This window comes from Myodes glareolus, chromosome 17 (genome assembly GCF_982192425.1).
Source record: "Myodes glareolus chromosome 17, mMyoGla1.1, whole genome shotgun sequence".
NCBI lineage: Eukaryota > Metazoa > Chordata > Mammalia > Rodentia > Cricetidae > Myodes > Myodes glareolus.
The window spans coordinates 11,785,050-11,804,768 of record NC_142042.1 but is presented as its reverse complement, the minus strand read 5'-3'; the positions used below and the strand labels follow the sequence as shown (position 1 = coordinate 11,804,768).

The 19,719-nt window shown below is 40.4% G+C and overlaps 1 protein-coding gene and 1 long non-coding RNA gene across 3 annotated transcripts in view; one reads left to right on the top strand and one right to left on the bottom strand.

The window, feature by feature from the left end:
* Positions 1-213: 213 nt before the first annotated feature.
* Positions 214-7,324, bottom strand: LOC148119317 (uncharacterized). Of its 2 annotated transcripts, XR_015735239.1 has the most exons (4): positions 6,731-7,324; positions 5,503-5,625; positions 5,115-5,176; positions 214-1,598 (listed from the first exon to the last, which is right to left on the bottom strand). It is a non-coding gene; the product is annotated as an uncharacterized LOC148119317 (long non-coding RNA). The 2 variants fall into 2 exon arrangements; XR_015735238.1 differs by lacking the exons at positions 5,115-5,176; positions 5,503-5,625; positions 6,731-7,324 and adding an exon at positions 2,476-2,676.
* A 1,819-nt stretch (positions 7,325-9,143) lies between these two features.
* The window catches only part of Ttll7 (tubulin tyrosine ligase like 7), a 121,265-nt gene continuing 110,689 nt past the window's right edge, over positions 9,144-19,719 (top strand). Inside the window, exon 1 of the mRNA XM_048453614.3 lies at positions 9,144-9,325. The gene's annotated coding sequence lies outside the window, so the exon portion shown is untranslated. The remainder of the gene's footprint in view (positions 9,326-19,719) is intronic.

The following is a 19,719-nucleotide window of genomic DNA, read 5'->3' as shown; positions in this document are numbered from 1 at the left end:
TAAGTCACACAAGCCCTGGTAAATATGCATGCAAAAATATGCATGCACATGTTTATGCAATCTACCGTAATTGTTCTCAGTAGAACACAGTTCAAAAGACATGAAAACAGAAAGGAACTTTGTTTGAAAGAAGAAAAGATTCAGCAGCAGGAGGAGACAGTTGTGTTAGGGCAATAAAGCGAAAATGACCAAAATTCATTATATACACATATGAAATGGCCAAATACTTACTTTAATCATCAGTTTCCCCACATATTAGATGGATACACATGAAAACACTGTATTAATGTAATATGCTTGCTGAGCATTCAGCATTTCAATTCTATAAAAGTTATTATTAGCTTGTGAAAATGCCACAATAACCCATTAGACTCGTAGCCTCTTTCAGGCACTCTGGTTGAGTTTCTTTAATAAAAACAGAGGTGAATTTGATACACTGAGCTGTTGTCATTAACACATTGCCTCGTTATAATTATCAACTGGATATTTTGGTCTTATTCCTAATTAGACTTGCAAATTGCCATCAGAAGAGGAAGGTGCCAGTCACCAGGAACCAGGAATGACAAGCAGAAAGCCTAAAGCTGTGTTCCTCGCAGTGTAGAGAATGAGCGTCTGATTGAAAAACAATGGCCTTGTTCCCTCTTAAACCATATCTCCCTTGTTTGGAGGCCGTTCCAAACATCACGCTCTGCACAAGAAACTGACACCTTTGTAGCCTGCAAACTCCATCATAAAAGTGTAGAGCCTAAATTAGAAGAACCAATATTTGAACGTCTCTCTCTCTCTCCCTCCCTCTCCTTCATTCCCCTCTGTCTCTCTCTGTCTCTCTCTCTCTCTTTCTGTGTGTGTGTGTGTGTGTGTGTGTGCACATGTGTTCAAGGGTGTGTGTATTCACATGTGAGGCATTCAGGGTTCATCTTCTGGTGCTGTTCTTCAGATGTTTTCTACCTTGGCCTTCGTGACTGGGTCTTTTACTGACTAGGAACCTGTCAAATTGGTGAGGCTCTCTAGTAAGCAAGTTTCAAATATCCACCTTTTTCTTTCTCCACAGCTCTGGACTTTTGAGCGCACTTCACTGTGCCTGGCTTTTTACTACGGGCTCTCGAGATGAAGCTAAGTCATCCCGTTTGTAAGGCAAGCACATTAGCAACCAAACCATCTCTCGGCTTCAGTTTTATTGTTCAGTTTGCTTTGCTGTGGCTTGGGGAAAAGAGTTGACTTTGTGGATCCTGAGCTCGATAAACCAGTTAATCCTTAGACCAAGCAGTCATTCCATTCCTTATGGAGTTCTGGAGAATGGCCATGTGTGCTGCAGTTAAAAGTGTTTCCTCACACTTCAAAGGCTAGGCTATTAAACATGGAGACACAGAGACAGCAAGTGGTCATATTTGCTTTTGAGGCCTGTGCTTGACTTGTTTCAGGGAGGGGTTGGGACTGGGGAAGGCTTGCTTAGTTCAGATGCTTGGGAAGCATACTGCATCCTTCTGCGCTTGAGAGTCCAGGAAAGCACATCTCCTACCAGGCCAGTTCTTGGTGATGCCGGGACTGCTGATGTTGTTGATGGTAAAATCCTGACCTTAGAACACGTCCAGCTGAACCTAGAAAAACAAATGAGCAGAGATAACTCCCAAGTTAAACAGCGTGACTTGCTCATCTTTATCATGGAAGTCCCAAATATTGCCATTTTGTTTCTTATTCAGTTTTCTGTATAACATCCATCTTAGCAGTTGCATGATCCCCACCTTCCTAAGATTTAAACCCATGATTTGGGTCAGAAGATAGTGTTTGCAGAAGATATCAAGCTAGGCCTGGGGTATGCCTCAGCAACAGATCACAAGGCCCTGAGCTTTAGCCTAAGAATAGAACATAGAAAAATAAAATAATGCTATACTCAAATAACTTGTCTTCTGGAGGAATGGCATAGTTTTTTAATCAAGCTGTGCCCAACTTTTTCACCCTTATGATGGGTTATTTTAATCAGAGGACCCCTCAGTCCTTCATTCAGATATGTTCTTGGTCTTCTAGATAAGTCCCAACTAACTAGTTGTAAGAGCCTAAACAGCCTGGACTGAGCCAGGCACCCTGGAGTAGTCGTCCTTTCCAGATCTTTTCATAACACAAAACTGTGTGTTGGAACATGCAGTGGCGGTTACCACAGACAGCCTGGCTCCATGCAGGTCATCAAAATGAATAGATGACTCAGATCTGATGTCTACTTTCCCAACACCAACATTTTTAGGCATCTGGTAAAAACTCTAGAACCATAACCCAGATCCCAGGAAAGTATGTGAAGATGTTAATTGATTGAGATTAAACCATTGTCTGACAGAGGGAAAGATTCAAATACAAGTTAATTTGAGCTTCAGAAAACCATCCCATCTAAGGGAGAGTGAAAACACACACACACACACACACACACACACACACACACAAACACATCCCCTGTTCTCAACATCCCTGGCTATCTGTATTTACCTTGTAAGAATCTTGTGACTGTGGCCTTTATGGACTGTTAGGTGGACAGGAGCTATGTTGGGATAGATGAAGAGGGAAACCAGACCAACTCTTTCACTCCCAAGACTCAGGCGAAGAACATCATTCAAGAATTAGCTAGAACTGAAAGCAGCAGACGCTGGGACTCTTGGGTGGTTGGAGATCTCAGGGTTGTGGACAGAAGACAACAATGTTGGCTCTGATCACGTTGACCTCACAAGGCCAAGACAGAGCTGAGCAGGAAGCTAATCTTCCTGTTTCCAAGGATGTGAGAGTACACGGAGATCTGTGAGCAGGGGAGTTTCCTCCAGTTCCTATGATGGGAGCCGGGGAGTTTCCTCCAGTACCCATGATGGGATCTGGAGGCCACTGTGCGAACCAGAGGCCTCTGTTCTTAGAGAAAGCTGCATCTTTCATCCTTTACTGTCTGTGGGGCTCTCATAATTCTGGTTAAAGACCAATGCGCTGGCTAGGTGTTTGTTTTTGGTCTTATTTACTTTTTGTCAGTTTGATACAAACTAGAGTCATCCAAATACCAACTGATCAACTGAGAAAATGCTTCCGTAAGATCTACCATCTCTAGGCAGATATCCTAGATTGTATAACAAAGCAGATTGAGTAAACCAAGAGAAGGAGCAAGCCAGTAATTAGCGCTCCTCCGTGGTCTTTGCTTCCTGCCCCTAGGTTTCTGCCTTGTGTTCCTGCCTTGGCTTCTGCGGATGACACTTATGAACTGAGAGTAATTGAAACAACCCTTTTTCTCCTCAATCTGCTTTAGGTCATAGTGTTTTATCTCAGTGATAGAAAACCTAAGACACCCAGTGAGCTGATTCAGGGAAATGACCCACCTACCAGCTCAGAAGAACCACCGATGGCACCACTATTGTGCTGCTGAGGGAGACAGAGAACAGAAATAATTAAGAACAGTATCAATGTGTCTTTCTGGAAAATAACTAAGGAAGAAAGTCAACACTGAAATGTGGACATGTGTTCCAAGATACATGTCTAATAAACATGTCAAAGCATAAGGCAAAGCAGAGAGAAGCCTACTGTCTGGTCTGGAACTTCCTCCATACAGCAGGCAGCTCTTGGGGAACTCTGTTCGGGGCACTCTTCCTGTTAATAGAAGACCCTCATGATTACCAGCTTCGCTCTCAACAAAGAACACATAGCACAAGAACCCAGGTAGTTAGAGTCTGACGTATGAATTTAGAGAGAGATATAAGCATTTGTGCCATGGAACAGTTTCTTAGAGAACATTTTATTTTTTCAACAGGGCATGTAAATATATGAATAAATACGTTTCGTATCTCAATAAAGTATTTATAAAAGTTACACACCTTATCAAAAAGAAACTCTGAACAAACTGCCATGTTTGCAAGCTACAGTCTCGTCCTACTCCAACTGAAAGTCAAGAAACCCTCAAAGTAAAAGAAGAAAATTTAAAAAGACATAGTAATCCCGGGATGTTAGGAAACTGAATACTTGTAAGACAATGGAGCGTAAAAAAAATCATATGTGTCTGTTGTGGTCTCATAAGATTTTCATAAGAAAAATGTTCTCTGCACTATCAAAAAGTAAAAAGAAGTAAAAAGCCAAATTAGATCAATTATTATAGAAGAGATTGGAGAGGTGGTTAATCCCCTGCTGAAGAAAAAGCCTAAGTCAGATTAATTCAGTGCTGAATCCCTAACCCATTGAAATAGATAACTAATATCATTTAAATGATTATGGGTGTTAGAAATAGGAGTAGTTTTAAGATATCAGAACAGTAACACCGTAGCCTAAGAAAGCAACAACAGCTGAGAAGGCAGATCTTTTTTATTCCTGGAGATGTCAAACATGTGATGAATTCTTCAGGGACTGTAACAGAGGATTGAGTGCCCCACACCAAAGCCCAACGAGGGCTTTGACAAACAAAGGAAATGCAGTTCAGTTCCCAGAAGTCTGGTTACATATCGATTACCAGCCTTTATCAGGAGATGAACGCGATTTTTACATAGGATAGACTAATCAGTGTAAGATGAAATGTTCACAGTCAGGGAAGAACTAGTAATGTTCTATGTACAAAAAAACCTAAACCATTATTCGGCATCAGCAATTGCAACACTGGCGTTTCTAGCGGCAAGTGAGACAAAGGGATACATAATATAAAGAGATAAATTTATTGATTCTGAATATGTGCCCCATTTCTTTGAAAGTTCACTTAAGGCTTTTGTAATCAAACAAGACATTTTATTGTATTGGATAAAAAACCAAGATAAACTTTAGAGAACATTGGCCCCTGCCAATGCAGGGAACAACACTTAGTGATATGGGAAGAACATTTGATTCAGAAAATAGATGCTGTACACAACATTATTAGTTAAATTTGGTAAGAAGGGTACAGGACATAGTGTATGAAAACTATAAAAAATATCATCTTCTTGGGTGGAAAGGGCATTGTTATAAACATGTCAATTCTCTGAAAATTAATGACAAATATAATGCAGCTTTAAACATTATTTTCCTTTTCCACAAAGCACCATATAATAAGGTTGGTGAGATGGCTCAGTGGATAAAGGGACTTGCCGACCTGAGTTTGATACCTAGGACCACGTGCTGGAGGGAGAGAACCATACCTTTACGCTGTCCTCTGACCTCCACACAGATGCTGTGATGGGTGACATATTCGCATAAATAACTGCAATAGAAAATATGGAAAGGAATACTGACAGTCACAATACTGATCATAAGAAGTACATTTCTATACAATGATGTCTGGGGATTATATATATTAGGTTTAAAATAATTGTTTCTTGTTCCCTGGTTGGTAAACGGTAGGGTTAAAGAATTAAGTTCAGAAGACTGGGGCTGGTGGGGAGGGCAAGAGAGACAGAGAGATGGGGAGGGAATAAGGAGAGGGGAGGAGAGAGAGAGAGAGAGAGAGAGAGAGAGAGAGAGAGAGAGAGAGAGTCCATTGTTCTTTTTCTGCACAGTTTGGTCAAGCTGTTTGTGTAATAGAATCACCTGTGAAACATCATAAGACAGATTCCAGATTGTGACTTGAGTTCTTGAAACAAATTGCAGCAACCTTTTAGGGATCACTGGCTAGGTGTAGGCTTCAGCCATCACGATCACTCGTTTCAGATTCTGAGAAGAGAAGCACAGCGTTGCCTTTGAGATGGCTATCATCTAAACCTCACATGTGAGAAATGACTTTTTTTTTTGAGAAATTAGCAATGAAAATAGATGTAAAACTAAGCTTGGCTGTGTATATTGGTGTAAATGCAGATTATCAATACTTGGCTGGCTGTTGGTATTCAGAGCAAGACTGTGCGCCAAACCAGAAATAGACAGGTAAGTATGGCGTAGATTCCTACTGCAGACAGGTGTGCAGTTCACAACTTGCTTTCCACATGGCAGTGTTGCTCAGTGTTATGTGGAGAGCGATGCTGTGCCTTGGCTCAGGTTTGAAGCCAGCTTTGCTCCTTCTAGCTTTGCCATTTCAGCTTGTGGTTTCTTCTCCTCTGTGATGGAGAGGTGGTAATATTTACCTCAGATGCACTAATCATTTAGTAATTTAGCTAGGTAAAGGCAAATTATGAGAAGCTACAAAATTGACATCCTTTGTCTGAGTATTTGGGATTATGGGAATGCCATTCCCTGCCTAAGTTGACAAATATTAGGAACCCAATGAATATGCTCTGATTAAGCTTCAATACTGTGTGTTGTAGTATGAACACCAGCTTGTTGGGGTATCTGTCCTGCCCGGTACCCCACAACCGGCATGCCCCAAAGAGAAAATCACACACAGGACTCCATATGATTATAAACTGATTGGCCCATTAGGTCAGGCTACTTATTAGCTCTTATAACTTATGTTACCCCATTATCCTTATCTACATTAGCCACATGACTCAGTACCTTTTCCAGCAGGGCATCTTACATCTTTCCTCTCTGGTGGTCTGGGCAGGAGTGGCAGAGGAATCTTCCTGCTTCCCAGAATTCTCCTGTTCTCATTGCATCACCTCTACTTCTTGTCTGGTTTTCCCGCCTATACTGCCTGCCTGGCCAATCAGCGTTTTATTAAAATATGATTGACAGAATACCGACAATTCTCCCACATCAGTGTGTCTCACCACAAATTAATTTTGTCAAATGCATGAAGTGTAATCTTTCATCTTTCTTATCACTTCAAGGTAGTACTTTTTAATATTCCCAGGGCATGCCTGTTTGTGAATATAAATGCATTTACCTTAATAACCAGCTTGCAAGAGAAGTTTGGAATGCATTGTGGGTAATACCTCTCTTTTTCCTCAGCCAGGCTTCATTCACCACAGCAAATCCTTACTCTCTCCATCTCACTCCCATCCTCTGCCACGAGGCTCTGAGAAGTAGTTCATAGATCCATGAACTCACAGTCATTGAGCAAATGATTTCTTCTTTCATGGCTCTACTGTGTTATGCATGGGCTTGGAAACTTTCAAGAACCTGAAGAAGAGCAGAGGGTCCTGGCTCTGTGGCATTCTGCCTATTCACTCTGACAGCTTTCCAAGGACACCATCATAAAAATGTTCTTTTCTTTATTCAGGAACGTATGCGCTAAGAACATCAACTTACAAATAGGTGACCACAGATGATCCCAGTCCAACAAGTCCCTGACCTTAGGCCATGTTTTTCTTCCTATATCTCTCTGTTTTGACCGCTAGCCATCTCTCTAAGTCTTGTCTGTCCCTCCTGATGCCACATTTAAAAGGGAAACAATTGTGCTTGGAGTGAGCTATACATATGTGAAGCTGATGCTATGTGCCCTGCATCAAAGCCGTTGGCTTCTCTGGGGCCCTGGAGATCTGTGTTCCTCAGCAACATGACTCTAGGGATGCCTGTTCTGTTGGTGAACATTGACATCAGTTCACCCTGTCACAATAGCACACCACAGGGATGCAAGCGACTTCCGTTCCCGAGTCCTATAAATGCTGTCTTGAGCTTCGAAGTTGGTAGTGGCCCTGTTTTTATTTTATTTATTTTATTTTTCTCTAAATTATGGTAAGGCATATGAGCAACCACTGTGGTCATTTTATTTAAGAACTCTTATTTATACTAGAGAGCAGAAGAATGGTGACCGAAAGCTTAAGTGTAGGATAAGGTGTAGGCACTCATGAAATGATAGCATGAGACTGGCTAAGTAGCAGCCAGTGAGACCCATGCCTCATTCTCCCAGGATGCTCCATTGAGCTTTGAAGCCCAATGCCCAAGCTCCTTCTGGGGAAAGCCCACCTTTCCCTTTCTGGTCCCTTTTGCTTCCTCAAGATGATGCTCATTTTAGATACATCCCTTCTCCATCCTGAGACTCAGTTCTCGCAAAGGACAAAGTCATACCCATGTCCCAGTTAACTATGATAATAAGGCTGACAGTGTATCTTTCCCCAGAGTGCAGATGCCAGTGTCTGCTCTGCCACCCAAGAAACTAAACATCAGGCCAGCTCAGCAGACAGTCCAGTCTGCCCCATTTAATAGCCAGGAGCATTTCCACTGACCTCAGTAGGCGGTATAGGACAGGAAGTGAAGGCTGGAATTGAAAATGCTTTAACTGTGATGTTTATTGTAAATGCCCAGTTGGTGTTGGCTTATTCAAGAGGACACACTTATTTAGATTTAAAAGACACAACTTTAATCCGGAAATAATACCTTGAAGTTGTGAAATTTCACTTTATTTGGGCTACATTGAGCATCCCAGCTTGGTAACATTTTATAGGCAACTGCCAATTTCCTTCTAGACTGAGAGCTATACAGTTGTTTGTCTTCAGAAAACATGTGTGAATGTGCCTGGGAGAGAGACAGGAACCAGAAAAGGCAAGGAAAATGGATGTTTCTGAACTTCTCTCCTTTCTCTGATGTTTATTTCAAGTGAGGTCATGGTGATTTCACGATTATTTCCCAGTAACCTTTAAAATCACGAACAAAAAACTATTCTTGAATTTCTTCTGGAATTTTCCATTGATCTGTTCAAAGGGTCTATGCCTTCAAATCTATATTTTCAACTCCCCTGTTGAGCATTTGTTAGCGGGCTCAACGCTCCCTAACCTCCTCAGACATAGAAACCACCTGCAGGGAGGGCGCTCTCTTGATCTTATTGTCTAACTTTAAAGTTGGCTTTTGGTACCCTTTTACTCTTATGTAAAAGGGATGCTTAGATAAAAGATTGGAAGAGCCCTTTTCCTGAGATTCAAGTACTCCTCTGGATGGGGACCTGGTGGTCCAGACTGCAAGGTGAAGAAGGAGGTGGCCCAGACAGGTGTCAGGGCAGAGTCCTTTGCATCCCCTTAGAAGGGGATGCCACCCTGGAGCTAGCGTTGCTAGGTCCTCTGTTAGCCGCGTTCTGAAAGCTCCCTGAGCGGGACTAAGGATAAGGCGGGGTGAGGGGTGCGTCGAAAAGCCGAGTTCATCCTTCTGAACACCTGGCGGAGAAACTGCTGCTCTGGCCGACCCCCAGCTCTCCGGAAACTCAGGGGGCGGAGGTTCCTCCTACTCCTTGGTCCTTCCTGCCCACCGCCGACCCTCCAGGAGTCCCGGTGCTGGAGCCTCCTTGCATGACGCGCACCCCTGGGCGCAGCAGGCAAATGGTCTGGCCCGTTGGTAGCCGCCACCCCTTGGGCACGACAGCTGCTCCAGCTGCTCTTGGTCGGGTCGAGCTTCTGAGCTCTGAGCCGTGGCTGCCCTGGGCGGTGGGCGAGCTGAGGGGATCCCAGGGCCACCTGTGCGTGGCCGACAGGGAGCCGCCAGCCGCAGGCGGGGAGTGGGGACCACCAAGGGACCGGCCACTGGAGCCATCCGGCAAGGTGCCGAAGCTGTGAGTACCTGCCCTGGCCCCCGCCCCTCCACACCCCAGGTGGGACGCCCATTCTTTCCAGTCCCTGTCCTGGAGACGTGCCCGGGTGGAAGCTGTGAGGAGGGCGGCTGCTGCCAGGCTCATGATTCAGCACCATTGGCACCCAGAGGTTCGGGCAGAAGGGGGAGGGGACCGGACCGAGTCATTGGTGGGGTCCAGCCTTAGTTTCTAGACCAGCCCTGGCATGGTGAAGGGGGCAGTGCTCCTCGTCCCCACAGGGTTGATTGGTCAGGACATTCTGTCCCCACACCCTAGTGTCAACCTCCTTGAGCAGAGAATGTTGTGTGCGTTCTTGAAAGTGTGTCAGTATGATGTCTTTCTCCACACATCTCCTTTCCTCTGCTTCTCATTCCACCATACATCCACTTTGTTTGATATCAAAACGGCCCCCCAAACTGTGAAAATTTTCTGTAGAATTTGTCTTGAGTTCAGCAGAGTTTGACTGATTCATATAAAAAAATATGTATAGGAATTAAGAACAGTATCTTCATCTTTTAGGCACTTGGTGTGTGTGTGTGTGTGTGTGTGTGTGTGTGTGTGTGTGTGTATTTGAGTTAAAACATCATACCCACCCAGAGCCAATTGTGGAAAGTGAGGAACAGAGATCTTAAATTACAATCTCAAGGTCACAGAACAGGAGTTTGAATCCAGGTCTGCCTCACTCCAAAATCCACGGGCCATCTGCTGTATCAGTCTGTATTGGGTCCAAGTATGCACTGTTAGATGTGACATATAATAATTTTCATAGGCGTTATCTCAGACACTCGCAGCAGCAACCTGTAAACTTTCTGCACATAGCACTCACTGGAGAGCTCGTAAGAGAAAACACCTATTTCCCTAGCATTCAGTAAGAAGATATATTTAGACAACAGTTCACGGGAAGGCTGGGTCCTAACCAGAGATGCCCAGCGTGATTTTTGGTGGTGATAGATGCTAGATGCTCAAGTATTGGGAGAATCAATTGGCATCACAGTAAGAAATCTGGAAATCATTGTTTTAATCTTCAGGCAACATTTAAAAGAACAGTTATCTAGTTTGTGGGGTATGAGACTGAATCGTGCACAGTAGGGTGACAGATAAACCCAGACTCGGGTCATGCTATTTGGGACTCGGCATAGCAGGTGATATTTTTATGGGTTAAGGAGCTAAAATAGGGAGAAGGTACAACATCATCTGGTAAATGGTAGAATATGAAGAAGCACTTACTCTTGAGTGCTGCTCCACTTATTAAAAAAACATGGATGTGTTGTCGTGAGATGGAGATGTGAACAGTGGGAAATGGATTTCTTAATTGATGTCCTGCCCTTCAGAGACAACAGTCCTATTGACCTTGTATGCAAAAGTAATGGACACTAGGTCTTTCTCCTCTGGTGGGTCATTTGATTTGCTTTCATTTATGATTTATGGATTTTCTCTTAAGATATACAACTCTCATTATGTCTCTGGTGTCGGGTTGCTAATGTACAGATGGTGTTTATTTCTAAATCCTGGCAGAGCATTTGATGGCATATGAGAGCATAGCCATTTAGCCCATCACTTCTAAAGCGCTGGACCATTAGCTTTGGAGAATTCTTTTTTTTTTTCACTGTGATATTGATAGATTAAAGCCCACAGCCTAAGTGAGGACATAGCATGGAGATACAAACTTATATTTATTGTTCAGATAAAACTGCAGGAGAAGCAAGGTCCTGTGTGTGGTCTTAAGTTGATTTTTAGAAGGTCATTTCATTTCTTATTTATATTATAAATCTTGGTGAGGCATATTGCAATCCAATCTGTATGATCCCAGGGGGAATCTCAGAATTGATATGAATGAATAAGCAGAAATATAATATTACTGTTTTTAAAGTGGAAAATGGAAAGTGTATGTCCCAGTAGTGATGTCACAGGCAGCATTTTAAAACATGTTTTATTCAGATAATATCACCGAGGGCACGAATCTAATAGCAGCCGGCTGTAGCTGTAGAACTCTACTTCCTCTCTGCCTCTGGATGTATCTGACCAATAACTACTGAAAAACATCTAAATTTATGACTTCAAGGAACTCCAAGTCTAGCTGAGAGGTATTTACTTACCCAGAAATAACAGAATGATACAGAATGGGCTCAGTACCGGCAGATGGTGTGAGTTTAAGTGCTATAGAAACACCCAAAGAGAAGAGGGAATCATTAGAAGCTGGGTGGCCAGAGAATCAAGGATGTCTTCATTCACAGAAGTGGATTAAGTGACTTTCTGAGACTTGGACTGATTTCCACAGGCAGAGAAACAGGGACAGCTAGGATGTGCCAGGCTCTGGTCTCTGAAGAACTTTGAACGTCAGGCACGAGACCTGTTTCTGATGCGGTCATCACAGAGAACTAGTAGACATATTTTTAATCAGAGAAAGTTTTTCTTGTCCATTTTTTATCTTTGCCTCAGTACCCTTGCAGGAAAATGGAATCTTTTTTGACATTAAAAGAATTATCAACTAAATGCAGAAAAAACAGTCTATGAAAATAAAATACTTTTGTTCTGAAGAGATCCACCCTTTATAATTTTATCCACTGTACAATTATGTACAAATAGGAAAACATAAAGATATAAGTAGTATATCTTTATACCAAGTAAAGGCAGCCATTGATGGCGTTATTCATGTGTGGTTTTAATCGCACTATATTATTAATGTACTTATTTTTACTTTCATTCACCAAATTGTGAGTACTAAACATTTTAAATGGCTGCATAAGTTTCCACAAGATAGACACACTGGACCTTCCTAACCATTCCTCATTGTGAGTATATTGTTGATATCAGTCTTGCCACTGTGATGAACATCTTGATCCATGGGTTTTTTTTTTTTTTTTTATTTTGAGGATTAATCCTGTAGGCTAGCATCCCTGGGGAGAGGGTATGAACTCTTCATATCATTAGACTATTTCAGCAAGTTTTGAATCTCTACTAAATTTTCTGTGTTCAATTTTGTTCTTTACATATTCGGTATGGAATATTGGTACATTTTAGAGAGTCATAGTTATGTTTGTGGCTCCTAAGATCACACCGTTGCAGGCAACTTCACTTTTCATTAGGACAATTAGCTAGAGAGAAAGGTGAGCATTGAGGACTAGAGAAGAAAGGCGATGGAATTCAAGTCAGAACAGGTTTGGTGAATAAAGGGGAGTCTGGCCAGAGAAGCTCATGTGATAGCAGACCCTCTGCTCCAGGGCTGCATGTGTGGGGACGTTTGCCTCCACAACTTTTCCTCTAGCAGAAACCATATCCCAAATTAGTCGTCTTCAAACTTCAGATTCCGTTCTGTGGCAGATCCCCAGTCTTTAACTTTGATACCTTAGTAATGCTGAACAGAGATTGGAGCTCACTCTGATTATAACTTAGCAGTAGCCCCCAATAGAACATACAGGGTCCATGGGAGGCACAGCTGATGTAGACCGTTACTTCCTGGTGTACGTTTGCCAGAGCTGGCCTTTGAGAAGAGCGGCGGCCAGAGGATGCATGGCATTCTTAGAGTCACCTCCCCCACCTCATTTTCTCACCAGAGGGGAAAAAAATTCCCGTGTAGAGGAGATTGTACCTCAGTTTCCCTTGTGCATTGCAAAGATATAGCATTCCCTCTCTCTTATGAGTAAGACAGGACCTAAAGTTGAAAGGGTGCTTTCCCCGACTCTTGACTTACTCCCCAAAGTTAATGATGGGGTTTCCCCTGGGATCCACTTCCATCCTTCTTGTTTGGGTCATGAGACTGGGACTCCACATAGGTGGTTGGCTGTAAAGTGTCTCTAGATACCAGTGAAAGGGGAGCCAAGGGATCTGACTGTGCTTGAGGACACAATTAGGAGCTGAAGTTCTTTCTAATGAGTCAGTCTTGAAGCAATGGAAACTAAAGCAGTGCACTGTAAACCACAGGGAAACTTGACCCTTGTCTCAGATCCTAAGAGATGATTTTTGACGGAAGCTGGGTTTTGAAGGACCTGAATGTTTTAAGCTAAATTTGTCTTATGCTTACTTGGAACCTATTATCCTATTATAGTTTCCTTAAGTTCCTGGAAGCTTGTATATCCATTTCCATTTGTCTTAGGCATTATTTGTGAAAAGAAAAGTGGGCTTAGCATATAGTCTCCCTGGAGTTAAAACCTGAAAGTTTAAAAAGTTTAACTATTTCTTCCTCCTTAGCTTTTATTCCCCATTTGTCATTTAACCACATGGCTGTCCTTAATGTATACCGTTGGTGACAGAGCTAAGGCACTGGGCTCATTTAGGCTCTGGGGGTTGGTGAGTGATAAATGATCACCCTTTCTTCTTCATATCTTTTACAATAAAGCTCCTGGTTGGTTGAATTTTTTTCTTTAGGTTTTAGAATTCAGTGGACAAGAGCTCACTTTTCTCAGGATTGCTACCCCCCTGCCCCCGAAATCAATGATATTGTTGATATGCCCTACTGTCTGTATTGGCTACTATTTCTAAATTGCTTTGACCCCTGAGCTTCCAAACCTATGTTATTTTTGTCTCTCTGCCACTCTGCCTAGCCATGTGAAATGGAACATTCTATTTGTCAAGGGATTTTTTTTTTGAACATTTCTAGCTCTCTCACCCACTGCTTTGTGAAGTGTGAACTGGTACCACACCTAATTCGACAAGATGAAAATAGCTTGGTTTCTTTTTAAAGTTTATTTTTATCTTAAAAGTTTTTTCCTCCTCCGTTAGTGTTTGGGCAGTGACTATTTTTAAAAGTAAGTTGGACTTTTGTACATTTAGAAGGCAAAGAAGCAGTAATCCAGGCAGTATCTTCAAAATCGTTTTGTGACTGTAGGTCAGTCCATGACTGTAGGTCAGTCCATGACTATAAGTCAGTCTATGACTATAGATCATTCCATGACTATAAGTCAGTCTATGACTATAGATCATTCCATGACTTTAAGTCATTCCATGGCTGTAGGTCATTATGTGGCTGTAGGTCATTCCATGACTGTAGGTCAGTCCATGGCTGTAGGTCATTATGTGGCTGTAGGTCATTCCATGACTGTAGGTCAGTCCATGACTATAAGTCAGTCTATGACTATAGATCATTCCATGACTATAAGTCAGTCTATGACTATAGATCATTCCATGACTTTAAGTCATTCCATGGCTGTAGGTCATTATGTGGCTGTAGGTCATTCCATGACTGTAGGTCAGTCCATGGCTGTAGGTCATTATGTGGCTGTAGGTCATTCCATGACTGTCAGTCCATGACTATAAGTCAGTCTATGACTATAGATCATTCTGTGACTTTAAGTCATTCCATGGCTGTAGGTCATTCCATGACTGTAAGTCAGTCCATGACTGTAGGTTAGTCCATGGCTGTAGATCATTCTGTGGCTGGCTTGTGGACATGCTTAGGCACTCTCATAAAATAAGTGTAATCCTACTTGAATTGAATTTAGAATTTGTTTTAATTGTCATAGCCTGACTATATTTTAAGTGTAAAATATTGGTGAGAAAAACAACTGTGGGTTTGAATCACTGAATTTCCTAGAATCATCTGAATGTGTAATTTTGTCATAATTGAAAAACCTACTTTTTCAAAGAACTCATCAGATAAAATATAGGGCCACATGTAACATTTGGAGTGATAACTAGAAAATCAGGACACAGTCTGCTGCTAACTAAAGGTTATGGGATAGTTCTGGAAAGGGGTAAGATTGAAACTGACCCCTTTCCTATAGTCAGTTGGTTTAATATTCATGAGCCATCTGTAAGCATTATAATTTAGTTTTAAGTTTGGTCCCATCCAAGAAATAATCCATGAAACTGTCTTTAGTGACATAGCATTTATAATACCTAGAATCCTATCATTGATAGACATTACTTTGTTCATTTTCACAATGTAAAAAATAATAGAATTAAAGAGACACAAAAACAGGTGAACATTAGGATGCAGAATGAGATTAGTAATTGGCTAATAGTTGTCCTTATTAGATATACATTTTGACACCTGCTGCTAGTACTTTTATATGGAATTAAGAGAATGACTTTCACTAGTTTATTGATAACCTTTTGGTTTTACTTCCATTAGGGAAGTTGAGAAAACTTGAACTTACTGAATACCTATGTGGCCAATACATGCACGTCTCAACTCATTAGTTTCACAAAGGATAAACATCATTTCTAGAACTTGACAGTTAAGTATTATTAAGTATTAAGTATTAACAGAGAAGTTGTAAGGGAAGGATCCGTACTTTTCAAAAAAAACCTCTCTGACCCATTAGATTGGGTCAGAGAGTTGACTCAGCAGAAAAAGTGTTTGCTGCACAAGCCAGAGACCTGAATTTGAACTCTGGAGCCCATGTGAAAGTGGAAGGAGAGAAATTACGTCATAAGCGTTCCTCTGATCTCCCTGTGTGTGCCATGCACATGCATGCCCTTCCTGTAACAGTGTATATGTACACACATGAACAATATAATATAAAAACTGTTTTTTTAAAAAATATCAGCTTCTATATATGTACAAAAGCTTTAACACTTCTCTAAAATTGATGCCAAATAAACATTTTTGGTACAATGAATGGTGACTACCACATATATTTTGGGTTGTCATTTTGGGAAGAGGCATTTTCATTTAAAATGTTTATTTGGGGTGCATATCTCAAGAGCTGTTTTCATATTTGACTCAGTATTAAGTATAGCAGGTGTTCCTCATTGGATAAATATGGCATAGATGTTTAATATTGTACTCAACAATGCATTCATGAGTGTTGCTTCTAGAGCATGCAAGGAATGAGGACAATATGAATATAAAATACATGAAGCATTGAAAACAGTTTTCACTGGGAGTAGCATTGAGAAAGTGCACATGGGGTGGGGAGTTGACTCAACGGCTACCAAAAGTCTACTCAATGACAATGAATACAGAGATTCAGGTCTCTAAGTAAAATTAGTTAATGATGTAGACGTGAACTTTTCTCTTCTTACCTAATTGTGTATCATGTGCCAATATGAAAGTCAATGTAATATTTTCTATTACATTTTATGGAAGAAAAAATATCGTAGCCATTGCTTGTTGTCATCTTCCGTGGTTTCATTTACAAATGGCCAACCGTGGTCCAAAAACATTAAAGAAGAAGTTCTGGAAAGTTTGTAGTACAGTGAGGCTTATGCAAGCACACCTGTATAATTTTTACAGATTGAATTGTTGGGTTCTATTTTACTATTAGTTGTCATTGTTGATTTCTTACTGTACCTAGTTTCTCTCTCTCTCTCTCTCTCTCTCTCTCTCTCTCTCTCTTATTTATATCTATCTATCTTTCTATCTATCTATCTATCTATCTATCTATCTATCTATCTATCTATCTTTCTATCTATCTATCTATCTACCACATATAACACACACATGCAAAAAACACAGTATATAAGAATTGTCGCTAGCTAGAATTTCAGACTGTTGCTATGGAACTGGGGAAGTATCCTTACCAATCAGGTAGAAATAACACTGTAATCTTTTCTCATAGAATTGTATGAAAAAAAAGCTGTTATTGACATAATTATTTGGGCAATTTCAAATATCTTGTATGCACATCAAGAGGGCATCTTTTTCTTACAGTCACTATTTTGTACTACCAATTTATTATAATGAAGTTATTTAATATGCTAAAATATATAATATAAAGTCTACCACCTTAGCTTTTTGTATATACCCTAGAATGTTTAGTGTATTTGCATTGTTGTGAGGCAGACCTACAGAACTCTGTCCTCTTTAAATAGGAAATTCTATGCCCAATCAGTAGCTCTCCTTTCTTTCTTCTTCATCCTAGACACAAGTACCCATCATTCCACTTTATGTTTCTATGAATTTAAATATGTTAGATGTGTTATGTCTAGAGTCATACGGTCTTTGTCCTTTGTAACAGTTCGTCTCATCATAGTACTCCTAAGGTTCATTGTGTTCATGACAAAACTTTCTTCCATTTCAAGGAAGCAACAGCACACTGTATGGATGGAACACATTGTGTTTCTCTGTTGGGTTATTCATAACATTTGTGTTGCTATCAACTCATGGTGCTAGTGGATAATATTTTTGTGGACATTGGAATCAAACATTTCTTCAAGGCTCTGCTTCCACTGTTCTTGAATTGTACTCATAGGCAGGATGCATGGGCCATATAGTGGCTCTAGTCTGCAAACTTTGAGGAGCCTCTGTGATCTTTTAAACAATATTTTTAATGTGTATTTTTTTTTACCAGTCTATCAGCAGTGCATACATGTTCTAGTTACTACACCCTTGTCAACACCTCCTATTTTGGGATGTTTGTGAGGTGGTGTCTCACTGTGGTTTTGTTTTTGTTTTTGTTTTTTTGAGACAGGGTTTCTCTATAGCTTTGGAGCCTGTCCTGGAACTAGCTCTTGTAGACCAGGCTGGCCTCAAACTCACAGAGATTGCCTGTCCCTACTTCCCGAGTGCTGGGATTAAAGGCGTGCACCATCACTGCCCGGCCACTGGTTTTGATTGCATTTCTCAGATGACTAGCAATGCTGAACATCCGTCTTTTTATAAACTTATTACACATCACCTTTGGAGACATGTCTTTTAAAGTCATCCATTTTTAGAATTAATTATTTGATTATTTTAAAAAGCATTATTTGAATTTTGTTGTTAATTTGTAGTTTTTATGGTATCTAGCTGTTACCCATGTATATGGTAGATGCTTTGCAGATATGGCTTCCTGTTCTGTTGATCACATTTTGCTCTGTTATGGCATGTTTGCTTTATGCAGTCAATTTGTCTGTTTTTGCTTTTCTTACTTACATATATTATTGTTTTAGTAGTCTAAAATTTATTGAATTGTTTCAGATTTATGTTCTTTAATTATTTTTTTCCTTATTTCTAAAAAAATCTACAAGATTGTTTTTGTAAATTTGCAATCATGACATATGCCATACTATTTTATAAATTAAGCTTAGTCTTAGTCTTGATTGTCTGAGGACAAATTTCAAGTGGGTTGACATCTTCACTAGATCAGTTCTTGCAAATTATGAACATGACATATTTTCATAGGCTTTTAGGTCTTGATCAACATTTATAAGTTTTATGAAACAGATATTGCACATGTTTTAAGCACTTACTTTTTATCTGGAACAAATATAAATGACACTGAATTTCATATTTCTGTTTCCATTTCTTTGTTGCCAGTGATTAAAAATGTAATTGGTTTTGCATCTCAGTTTTGTTAGCCTACAACCTTACTGAATTTGCTTCTTACAGATAGAATTTGCAGATCCTATGATATTTACTTTTAATACTAAATATGATTATGCTATCTGAAAAACAGAGACAGTTTTTTTTCATACACATCTTTGTTGTTCCTACCTTCATACAGTGGCTGGAACTTCTAATATTGTGTTACATAAAAGTGATGAGTCAATATTTTTTCCTGGTTGCCAGTCTTAAGCAGATATCATCCAGTCACTACTGAGTACAAAGCTAGTTGTAGAGAGAGAGAGAGTGTGTGTGTGTGTGTGTGTGTGTGTGTAGTGTTGCCAACCCTTTGTATCTGTCAACCCTTCCATAAATTGAAAATGTTTAAAAATTGCTGTACATATGCATATATTTTGTTTCTTTATAATTCCCAGAAAAATGTAGACTATCTATTTACATAATGTGGTACTGTTAGTCATTTAGAGAGAGCTGGAGGAATGTGTGGGAAGAGAAGTGTCCATTAAATGGGACCATTATGCTGTTTTATATAAGGAATTTTAACACTGATAGATTTTGGTATCTATTTGGGGTCTTTAGAGATCTGCACATGTTGTTTATGGAGGTCTAAAACATGCTTCTCTGTTTCTAGTACAATGAGAGTTTTTGCCATGGATGGCAAAAACATGTCCGTGAGCTTGGTACTTGGGAAGAAGAGGCAGGATTAGGAGCTCAGGGTTTTGCAGTGACGTTGAAGGTAGTCTGGGTTACATGGGACCCTGTCTTAAAATAATAATAAAAAAAGAACTACTGGTTCATATGAGTGAGTGTATAATTTTTCTTCCCCATATTGTTGATATGGCACATTGCATTGATCTTTAAATAATGAATCAAGTTTATAGACATGGAATAAATCTTGATTAGTCGCAAGTGTTTGTGGACACATTATTTGCATTCATCCATATGTATATGCAACATTTGCTAGATTTTGTTAAGGACATTTGCATCTAGATTTATGAAGGACAGCAGTCTGTGACTGCTTTTCTTCATGTGCTTTCTTGTCTGATTTTGGTTCTGTGCACTGAAACGAGTTGGGACCCATCTCCTCTTTTATACTCTGAAGGAGTTAGTGTGAGAGTGGCCTTAAGTTTTTGGCTGTTTGGCGAGATTCCGATGAAACCATCTGGGACCT